General features: G+C 39.7%; 1 long non-coding RNA gene across 1 annotated transcript; it reads right to left on the minus strand.

Annotated features, from left to right (window-relative positions):
* Positions 1–373: 373 nt before the first annotated feature.
* Positions 374–1238, minus strand: LOC131548995 (uncharacterized). Its single transcript, XR_009273305.1, has 3 exons — positions 1008–1238; positions 846–937; positions 374–548 (listed from the first exon to the last, which is right to left on the minus strand). It is a non-coding gene; the product is annotated as an uncharacterized LOC131548995 (long non-coding RNA).
* Between the last annotated feature and the right edge of the window lie 10914 nt (positions 1239–12152).

A 12152-nucleotide genomic window follows, 5' to 3' on the forward strand; every position in this document is an offset into this window, starting at 1 on the left:
GAGGGGACAGCAAATTTACACTGTTATACAAGCTGTACACTCACTACTTTACAGTGTAGCAAAGTGTCATTTCTTCAGTGTTGTCACATGAAAAGATATAATAAAATATTTACAAAAATGTGAGGGGTGTACTTGTGACGCGGTGGTCAAACTAAAGGTTGTCTTTTTTTTTAAGATAAAACCAATAACGATAACAAATAGCCGACTACACCACCTGGGTATCTACTGAGACCCAGGACTCAATTTAACTCAACTTTCACCCACTCACTTTTCCCTTGAGGGCTAGACATTCACAACATTGACACTCAAGGAGTATATCGAATTACAAAAGATTTTATTTTCATAAGAATGGACTAAAATATTATGAATGTCAAGGATGCAGCAAGATTGTTCAGTCTATAGGAGAACGTAGTAGGAAGCTTTATTTGGATGATAAATACAGCAAGAAATGGTCCTTGGGAGCAGTCCAATTCCCTTTGGGTCAGAGCAACAATCTTGTTTCAGTCCTGCAGTGCCAGGGCCATCCACAGAATCGTGTCAGCAGTAGACTAGAAACAGATAAGAAACAACTGCCAGTATCTCCAGTCCAATGTAAGCAATCCTGTCACCCAGTTACAATTCTCACTCATACACACGATAACCCCATCACAACACCACCACACAAACTCAATATCACAGCACTAACAAAAAGTAAATATAAATAAACAAAGAAGGGAAGTGCTTATTGGCTAGCACACTGGCAATTCATCATTTCAGTCTCTACGAGTAAAAATGGATAAAATGGCCCGCAATAGCGTTGGTTCAGTAATCTCAACCAATACAGCAGTTGCCGAAGTGTTACTCACAATATGACCGGGTAGCGATTTTCACTACCCAGTCCAGATGAATTCCAGCGTTGTAAATGGAATACTCTGCGAAGCCGTTGTGTTCACTGCACCTCGAATCACTCGCGTTCTCTGCACAGTCGTGAATGAAGTTACTCTGCGTCACCGTTGTGTTCACTGCACCTCGAATCACTCGCGCTCTCTCCAACGTCAGCACCGGCGTACCCCAGCTCTACCACCAAACGGACTGTTTCCGCCGTACCAGCACGTGACTGAGCGTCTTCCAATAGGACAACCACCCCATTACCATTTCCAAGCGTGCTCTTAAAGGGCAACAGTCTCCACCCTTTCCTTAATCAGCCTATCAGACTGGCATATGGAACAGTCTATCAAAAGAATGTCAAAAGAGCAAAATATGGCGATACACAAATACTGATAAATAAACCAAAACAGAAAATATCTACATCATAACACCTTCATATAAAACATTTCATCATCATAATACATACATATAAAACTTCAATAGTACTTTAAAACCCATCACATACTCACTTCTGTGAGATACTGTATGTTGTGATCCCCAAGGTGATCCTATGTGTTTATTTTTCCACGGTACAGTTCCCCTCTTGGTGAACCCGTGTCTTTCCCTTGGCAGACTCCACTCTGCTGTCCCTGCTGGTGTTGACTCCCTCCTAGCTGGGCCGGAGCCACCTCAGAGGCATTCCATATGTTGTACTGCCCTTGACGCCAGTCCGTATGTGTAATCTCCACATGATACCTCCCTGCGGGCAGGATGTGGATTCTGCAGCGTCCCTGGAAAGGGCATGCTTTCCCAGTGTTATCCGATAGTCTTACTGTATGGATAAAGAGGAGTAACAGTAATAGACTCTCTCCGCGTAAGCCCTGTCCTATCTTCCGCCCCAGTAGCTGCGGAGGGAATCATATGGCTTACTAGGGGCGCTGGAAGGGGCAGCATCCGTGGTGCTTTGGTAGGGTTACTACGTTACTCTGACTGAAAGGGAACTTCTCGGTTACGTATGTAACCCTCATTGCCTGAAAGGAGGGAACGGAGACGTCACGTTCCACTGTGTTTAGCTGTTGTGCAGTGTTTCTGTTTAATTTGTAAAAAAAAAAATTTAATTATAATAAAAAAGAAACATGAGTAAGTCACATTATTATAATTCTTTTTATTTGTATTAATAATTATTTATAATGTATGTACTTATGCAGGGGTGGTGGGGGGTCTCTCCCGGATTTTGGTACCCAAATGTTGACAGGTATGTTGGCATACCTACTGCAATAATGCAATAAACAGCTAGAAGTAACATGGCTGAGAGTGAGAGAACCGGTGTTGTCGCACATATTGGAAGCCAAACAAGTGGTACGAAACAGTGCAATGTTACAGAGCTCAATGGACCAAGCCACGTGACCGACTGGACAGGCGCGAGCTAATCACACCAACGTGGCACTAATCAATTAAAATACTAAAATACTAGCCAAGCACTATAATGACATGATATTCACAAAGCAGTCTGGAGTGAAACGGCAATTTGCTCAAAAATCATAAAATAAAAATATGACACTCACTTCTCCTGGAGGTGAAGCTGGATCACGAACAGTTGTCAAAGATCCATCTTTCAGGAACAACTTTTTAGCAAACCTGCCTTGAATTGTCCCTCATTCAGAAAACAGTCTGGAGTAAAATGATTTGTGCAAACAAACGCATTTAGGTAGATCGGGAGGCGCATTCCCTTTAAAACAAAAGTAATCCACTGCGTCTTCAGCGGCTCAGATGTCGGGAGTAAATGACAACTGCTAGATTTCATTATTACATCCAACAACAAAACACCTCAATTGCTTATTACACCCAAACATTAAATTCCTCCATCTTGTAAAAACACTGCCAAGTTTACCCTTGTTTTACCCTGTTGTCTGTCTCTGTGTATTTTGGCAAGTCTTCGAATTTCACTTGCAATTCTGTATCAGAATCTTCTGAATTTCTTTTCCACACCGGATAAACCCTCTTGCTCAGCCTGCTACAGTAGCCATGCCCCAAACTCTTGCTATTGGCTGCATGAATGTATGCAAATAAGTTAACAGGCAGGTAGGCTATCCTATCATTACATTAGGACTGAAAATGTTTCTGGAAAAAAATGCCAAAGCCTGGATTATTGTCGTTCATAGTTCTAAACCGAGCTTTCAACCCTGGTTAGAGGAACGTTTCACACATTAGAAGTGGGGTTAGCATCATTTTTTACCGAGGTATGAAACCCTGCTCCAGAGCAAATTTAGCACCGCTTTTGTGAAACGATGCTATGAGTGTTATAGCTAGATGCATAGCTTAGCAACAGACATCCAATGGCATGCATCGGAATCATGTTTGGTCATTTGGAGGAAAAATACATGAATTAAAGTGAAGATTAGACCTTTACAGTCCACCGATAAGAACATACTCACAATGCAATAATATAGGTGTTCTTAATGCTGCGTTTATCTAATTAATGACATTTACACAGCAAATATGCCAATAGTAACATTAACCAGGGGTTTAGGAATGTACAGTGTGAAACGTGATGCAAGATAACCCAGTAGCTATTCCGTTTGTATGGGGTTAACTATTTCAGCTGTGCAAGGCTTGGGAGAATGCAGCAAAATATCACTAAGCTAAAACACACTGTTTATATTTTCTCTCTTTCCTCCACTGCTCATAAGAGACCTCTTCAATCAAAAAATATTCTCTCCAGCATCTGATATGTAATTGAATTTTGGAGGTAAAAGATAAACTACGTGAGATTATGTTTTTGAAGGTGCACAGCTTGTTCATTCCTGGAAATAGTAATCTATGAAGTATATTTAAAAAACAAAAACAAAAAAAAAACATTGACGTCATTACAGAACTCATGCATAAAAGTATTCATGCTTATGAGAAGCATGCTGACGGGTTTATGTAATATAATTCTTGACTAGTACAGAACCAATAGTACCCATACAACTCTTCCAGCTTCAGTTTGATGCCCACAAGAGCCCTTATCTCCCTCTGCAAACCCACAGGGGTCAGGTGTGTGTGTGTGTTAGGGGTACTTGACAGGTGGCAGCGCAGCCAGCTCCCCATATTAAATATGGATGTGAATGTGAAGAGCGAACTTCTTGGTGTGATATTGCAGCAAACCCATCACATAGGCAAGAGTACCGCTGTTGTTTTCCCAGCAGTCATAGACTGTGTCAGTGGGGTCGAGAGAGAATATTGTTTATTGGAGCTTAAAAACAGCATGGCCTGTTTGAGGAAGGAACAACACTGACTTATTTTAAGATGATTAGAGCACACAGTAAACATCACACTATTCATAATCACATGTTTTTATGAGATTGTGCAGATTGTATTTGCAAAAGACAGTGGCTTCTTTAGATCTGTATAAACAAACACATTTTGGAAGAAAAAGAAAAGGCATTTTTTAGATATGACATTATTAAGTGAATAGTTCTAACGTCCCCATCCATTGCATGGAATTTAGACATAGACGTATATAGAATTTTCACATTTCTTCTTTTGTGTTCTGTGTTCTTGTGTTCTGGAATTACATTAAAATCAGTTGCTTGGACTCTCATTCCAACGGCACCCATTCACTGCAGAGGATCCATGGGTGAACAAGTGATGTAATACTACATTTCTCCAAATCTGTTGGCGATGAAGAAACAAAGTCATCTACATGGATGGCCTGAGGGTGAGTACATTTTCAGCAAATTTTCTTTATGGGCCCAACTATTCCTTTATGTTAGAGAATATCTGCTTGTCTAATGTCATTAGTTAATTGTCTAAACAAAGTGCTTTTGTGTTTAAAACTAAACCTTTAAAATTTATACAGCTGCTTTTTGTTTTATACTACTGTTTCCTGAAGAAAATTCAATAAACAGTTGTTAACAAAAAAACTAAACCTTTAAGACCTCTGTAGGTGTTGACATTGGAAGTTTGGTATTGGTAATGGTCAGAGGAAGTTTATCAGTTTGCAGCTATTTATATAGGCAACTGGAATGACTGGAATTCTGTTTTTAAGAACAGTAAAAACCCAGTTCTTTTAACCTTTCTAAGATGTTGAAGATTGGACAGATTACATAAACCTCAAGCCAGAAAACATATTTTCGGCCAGGTGGTTGTGCTGTACGCCCTTGTCTTATGTCCTTGTATTTATAACGCGATCCAGTGAATGGCTGCAGAATTAATTTGGCACAAATTATCAAGCCAAGCTGCATCTGCGAATAATTGATGATCGTGCTTTTCTCAGAACTTAACACTAATTAAATAAATAAATACATGGCAAAGAAATTTTGATTTGCTTTCAAATTATTTTTACAATCTTGCCTGTATATTATCTTAAACACTAATATGAATTAGTGTTATTCTCAGGTCATTTGTAGCCTACTTGCAGTGTTGCCATAGATGGTGGTGAATTGGAAATATCTCTCTGCTGGTTTCCTCTGCTCTCCCTTTTGACCTATACGAATCAAGTATTCCAGGGAACTGATTTAAGCAGAAATGTTGTATAAAAAGAAATAGAAATCATACAAACCGTAAAATATGCAGAAAATTGATAAGCATCCATAAAATATATTATATAACATTCTCGTGTATGTAAGTACAGTATTTACAGTGGGGCAAAAAAGTATTTAGTCAGCCACCAATTGTGCAAGTTCTCCCACTTAAAAAGATGAGAGAGGCCTGTAATTTTCATCATAGGTATACCTCAACTATGAGAGACAAAATTAGAAAAAAAAATCCAGAAAATCACATTGTAGGATTTTTAAAGAATTAATTGGTAAATTCCTCAGTAAAATAAGTATTTGGTCACCTACAAACAAGCAAGATTTCTGGCTCTCACAGACCTGTAACTTCTTCTTTAAGAGGCTCCTCTGTCCTCCACTCGTTACCTGTATTAATGGCATCTGTTTGAACTCGTTATCAGTATAAAAGACACCTGTCCACAACCTCAAACAGTCCAACTCCAAACTCCACCATGGCCAAGACCAAAGAGCTGTCAAAGGACACCAGAAACAAAATTGTAGACCTGCACCAGGCTGGGAAGACTGAATCTGCAATAGGTAAGCAGCTTGGTGTGAAGAAATCAACTGTGGGAGCAATTATTAGAAAATGGAAGACATACAAGACCACTGATAATCTCCCTCGATCTGGGGCTCCACGCAAGATCTCACCCCGTGGGGTCAAAATGATCCCAAAAATCCCAGAACCACACGGGGGGACCTAGTGAATGACCTGCAGAGAGATGGGACCAAAGTAACAAAGGCTACCATCAGTAACACACTCCGCCGCCAGGGACTCAAATCCTGCAGTGCCAGACGTGTCCCCCTGCTTAAGCCAGTACATGTCCGGGCCCGTCTGAAGTTTGCTAGAGAGCATTTGGATGATCCAGAAGAGGATTGGGAGAATGTCATATGGTCAGATGAAACCAAAATAGAACTTTTTGGTAAAAACTCAACTTGTCGTGTTTGGAGGAGAAAGAATGCTGAGTTGCATCCAAAGAACACCATACCTACTGTGAAGCATGGGGGTGGAAACATCATGCTTTGGGGCTGTTTTTCTGCAAAGGGACCAGGATGACTGATCCATGTAAACGAAAGAATGAATGGGGCCATGTATCGTGAGATTTTGAGTGAAAACCTCTTTCCATCAGCAAGGGCATTGAAGATGAAACGTGGCTGGGTCTTTCAGCATGACAATGATCCCAAACACACCGCCCGGGCAACGAAGGAGTGGCTTCGTAAGAAGCATTTCAAGGTCCTGGAGTGGCCTAGCCAGTCTCCAGATCTCAACCCCATCGAAAATCTTTGGAGTCCGTGTTGCCCAGCGACAGCCCCAAAACATTACTGCTCTAGAGGAGATCTGCATGGAGGAATGGGCCAAAATACCAGCAACAGTGTGTGAAGACTTACAGAAAACGTTTGACCTCTGTCATTGCCAACAAAGGGTATATAACAAAGTATTGAGATGAAATTTTGTTATTGACCAAATACTTATTTTACACCATAATTTGCAAATAAATTCTTTAAAAATCCTACAATGTGATTTTCTGGATTTTGTTTTTCTCATTTTGTCTCTCATAGTTGAGGTGAAAATGTATGATGAAAATTACAGGCCTCTCTCATCTTTTTAAGTGGGAGAACTTGCACAATTGGTGGCTGACTAAATACTTTTTTGCCCCACTGTATATTTATACAAATGTACTGAACAATGTGCACATCTATATGTCTAAGTCTTCTACTTGTCTACATCTATGACTAAGTCTTCTGCTTCTAGATATATACTACTTTTTGTCTTTTTTTCAATTCTACTCATTTAATTTTCTTCTTTTTTTTCTTGGATTGTATATGTATGTAAGCTACTGTAAACCATAACAAATTCCTTGTATGTTTGTGCAATAAAGTCAATTTGGCATATGGTTCTGATTCTGTAGGAAGAAACAAAAAGGAACAGACTGAATATGAATGTATGAGTGAATGACAACTTGATTTTATAAATGCATTGAGGAGACATCTCTTGAGATGTTTTAACCAGTTTAACCATGTTTATATTGTGTACTCGTTATATAGCATCACAAAACAATTATTTCCTTTGTATATTTACTGAAGCCAGATCTGTCAGATTTCAATCTGAAAAGAACCGAACTGCACTGATGACAGTGACAACAACTACAGTACCTGCGATATTTCACATTTCTATGTTATAAACACCCACACAAACACACATTAAAATTAAGACTCTTATTCCAAAACAACCCTTAGTAACCTCGAGAGATCTCCCCCTTTCCATCCACTGACACCAGATCCAGCAGACTGGCCAAGACAATGATTTCCTGTCACTCCAGCTCTTCATCACACCCTAAGAGAGGTGCTAATGCCCCTCTAGATACTGATAAATCTGAGACTGTGATGAGCTCTAATGTCTTATTTCATCTCCAGCAATGACTGCCAGCCAAAAGCTTAAAGACGCAGGATTTACCATATTTAAACTGATGGAAGCGAGTGCCTTATCTGGTGTTCCAAGACATTTTACGTTTTTTCTAATGTCTCTGCATTAAGAATGATATACAGTAGGGTTCAAAAGTCCACCAGATACTAAGAAATACAGAAATTCCTTACATAATATATGAAAATTACATACCCGTGTGAATAAATAATTTCACCATTTGCTACTAAATATTCATTGAGATTGATTTTGCCGATTAGATTTTGTTCCATTAATGCATTCATGTAATATTCAGTAGTCATGACAAGCTACATCAGTCATATTGCTGCTTGGTGGTTGTCTACCAAATTCATGAATGTAATGTCAGACTTGGTGCCCAGAATTGTTCAGAAATGCCTGTCAATTGTCTTGCTATATTTGGTTTTGGAGAGAAGAAAAAATGTTGTAAAATGATTATTTTAGGATTGAGAATAATAAGTTTATTTCTGCAATTCAAATGTGTGTAGATTCAAATTAGATTCTCTGTAGATGCGCTTTGGGAGGTCATGCCAATCACTCTCACACAACAGGGCTTGACAATCAGATTGTCTTCTCTATAGTGTCCTCATGCATTGCCAATACAATAACTGCTACCAATCTGTTTCTGAATCAGTTTTGTAATGTGATTAGCTGATGAATTTGACCATGTATGAGGTATGTTGAGCTATATGAATGTGCTCTAAATATTAATATTCAAAAAAGCACACTACCATACTATTATTATTTCTGTATTTGTCACGAATCCGGTCTATGAACTTCTGTTCACTCACAACCAGAGGTCATCCATTGCACTGATGACACACACACAGCTGATTGCACTGATTACACAGGTGATTCCCATCACATGCCTTACTTAAGCCATGGACTTCCTCAGTCAGATTGCCGAGTATTGTAAGCGCATATTGCTACCCTAGCTGATAGCTACTTTTCGGAGCCTATCTTAGTTGTCATAGTCATAGTCATAGTCATAGTCATAGTCATAGTCATAGTCATAGTTTTGCCTTGCCTTGCCTGTTTTCCTGTGTTTTGATTCTAGCCTGTGTACCTTGGATTAACAACTTGCTTGCTGTTTCGGACTGTGTTTGCTCCTCGTCTGGATTTTTGTTCGTGTTTAGGATTACCTCTTTTGTCAAGCCCTCTGGATATTGTTAGCCGTCGATCGACCACGCCCATTTTGGATTTTTCTCTTGCCTAGCCCTCATTATACCTGTTTGCCACTGTCAGTACCTTGCCTGTATTACGACCGTGTCTCTGAATAAAGCTCTGCAGATGGATTCGCACGCTTCCTCTGTTCCTCCCGTAACAGTATTATTTCTATTATTATTCTGTATACTGGGTAGAATATGACAGATTTTAAGTACCATGTCTCATAATTCAGTGTGTTTAACTTGACACTCTAATTTCAGTGGGCAGAATAAACATAGATAGATATATAGATAGATATACACTGAACAAAATTATAAACGCAACACTTTTGTTTTTGCGCCCAATTTTCATGAGCTGAACTCAATGATGTTCACAAAAGGCCTATTTCTCTCAAATATTGTTCACAAATCTGTCTAAATCTGTGTTAGTGAGCACTTCTCCTTTGCCGAGATACTCCGTCCACCTCACAGGTGTGGCATATCAAGATGCTGATTAGACAGCATGATTATTGCACAGGTGTGCCTTAGGCTGGCCACAATAAAAGGCCACTCTAAAATGTGCAGTTTTATCACACAGCCTCACAACCGCAGATCACGTGTAACCACACCAGCCCAGGACCTCCACATCCAGCATCTTCACCTCCAAGATCGTCTGAGACCAGCTACCCGGGCCGCTGCTGCAACAATCGGTTTGCATAACCAAAGAATTTCTGCACAAACTGTCAGAAACCATCTCAGGGAAGCTCATCTGCATGCTCGTCGTCCTCATCGGGGTCTCGACCTGACTGCAGTTCGTCATCTTAACCGACTTGAGTGGGCAAATGCTCACTTTCGATGGCGTCTGGCACTTTGGAGAGGTGTTCTCTTCATGGATGAATCCGGTTTTCACAGTACAGGGCAGATGGCAGACAGCGTGTATGGCGTCGTGTGGGTGAGCGGTTTGCTGATGTCAATGTTGTGGATCAAGTGGCCCATGTTGTCGGTGGGGTTATTGTATGGGCAGACGTATGTTATGGACAACGAACACAGGTGCATTTTATTGATGGCATTTTGAATGCACAGAGATACCGTGACGAGATCCTGACGCCCATTGTTGTGCCATTCTTCCACGACCATCACCTCATGTTGCAGCATGATGATGCACGGCCCCATGTTGCAAGGATCTGTACACAATTCCTGGAATCTGAAAACATCCCAGTTCATGTATGGCCAGCATACTCACCGTACATGTCACCCATTGAGCATGTTTGGGATGCTCTGGATCGGCGTATACGACAGCATGTTCCAGTTCCTGCCAATATCCAGCAACTTCGCACAGCCATTGAAGAGGAGTGGACCAACATTCCACAGGCCACAATCAACAACCTGATCAACTCTATGCGAAGGAGATGTGTTGCACTGCGTGAGGCAAATGGTGGTCACACCAGATACTGACTGGTTTTCGGACCCCCTCCCTAACATGAATAAGCAATGAACAACTGCATTTTCATTAACTAACATTAACAATAAATGCATTGCTCATTGTTTGTTCATGTTAGTTAATACATGAACTAATGTTAGCAAATGACACATTATTATATATATTCCCCTTCTATCTCCTCTAAGAGAAAAAATGTAATTATTGATAGCTTCCATTAAACATGCAGCATGCATCTACAGGAGGGAAGGTATTTATTTATTTTTTTTACTGGAGAGCTGACAGAAGCTCCAGCAGAGTGAGTCTTGGTTTTTTTCAGCCTTTACTTCTCCCAGCACCTGTAGAACTTTTGTTTTGGAGTTCAGTAATGAGTGAGTCAGAGCAACACTGCTGGAACGGATCCCTACGGATCATAACCCAAACCTGGACTTGTTTTCAAGCTCTCACACATGCCGGAACGTCTTTGATTCTCTCCTCCTGCCTCTCTGTCTTTCTCAGTTTGCTCTGGAGCTGTCTTTCTCTCGAACACAACAACCAAAACCAAATTTCTCTCTCTCCTCTTGTTTTTGACTCACTAGCCTCATCGATCTCTCTTTCTAACTCCAGAAACATAAATCTATCACGTCAGCTAATTTAATCAGAGTTGATTTCAATCTTGTACAATTAAAATTCATCATTAGAATGAAGTATGTATCATCACAGAAGCAAAGCATGTGACATTAATGACTCAAATTATGAGCTCTGTTACAAAACCTAGTGAGCTGCCTATCTAGAAAGTATTTTAAGGAGCTTACAACACTGCAAATAACATCACATTCTTAACTGAAATGAAGATTTACTCACCCTTATGCCATCCAAGATAGATTTGGAGAAATTTAGATTTACATCATTTGCTTACCAATGGTTCCAAACAGCTGTTAAAAACATCACAATAATCTGCATGACGCCAGTCGATTAATTAAAGTCTTGTAAAAGTGAAAAGCTGCATGATTGTAACAAACAAATCCATCATTATGTCATTATTATCATGTCTTTAGCTTCCAGATAAAATATGAGTCCTCTATCAATAATACTGCTTTCTCCAGTGAAATAATCTCATCTCTTGGATAGCCTGAGGGTAAATAAATTGTCTTCTTTTTTTTATTTTCTCTCAGTAAAAAGAGCAAAAATTCTTAATTTTTCAGAATGTTTTCAGAACAATATGTTAATGTTTGCAACGTTTAATGTCTGCATTTCCAAGAAAAACAAGGTTTTAAAACAGTTACATAACATTCAGAAATTTCAAAGCCAAATGGGAACATTCTTAGAATATTTTTGTTAACTGGGCAATTTTAATAGCAGTGGGCAATGCTAAAAGCATTCATTCAAAAAAAAAGAAAAGTAAGAAAAGAAAATAGGCAGCAACATTATATCAGTCTTTAATGCCACCTTAAAAGGTAAATAGCAAGGCAGTTCACTGGTTTTTGGAACAGAGCTGAAGTATGTGATTTGAATGTTGGTATCTCAGTAATTGACTATGTGTGTGTAGATCTAAATCTGAGCTGTTAGAACATGATGAAAGGGTTCAAGGCTGCAGGTTGTGACTATGCGGCGAGAGCAGCCTGTGTCTACAGCTCACTATTCATCTCTGCTCACCCAGTAGGAAATTCTCTTTCTCTCTCCCTCACTCACACACGCACACACACACACTTTTGACACTGGTGCAGATATGAGCTCACAATCAAAGGCTGCATCTTCTGGGAATTTACTTT

This window comes from Onychostoma macrolepis, chromosome 11, assembly GCF_012432095.1.
Source record: "Onychostoma macrolepis isolate SWU-2019 chromosome 11, ASM1243209v1, whole genome shotgun sequence".
Lineage (NCBI taxonomy): Eukaryota > Metazoa > Chordata > Actinopteri > Cypriniformes > Cyprinidae > Onychostoma > Onychostoma macrolepis.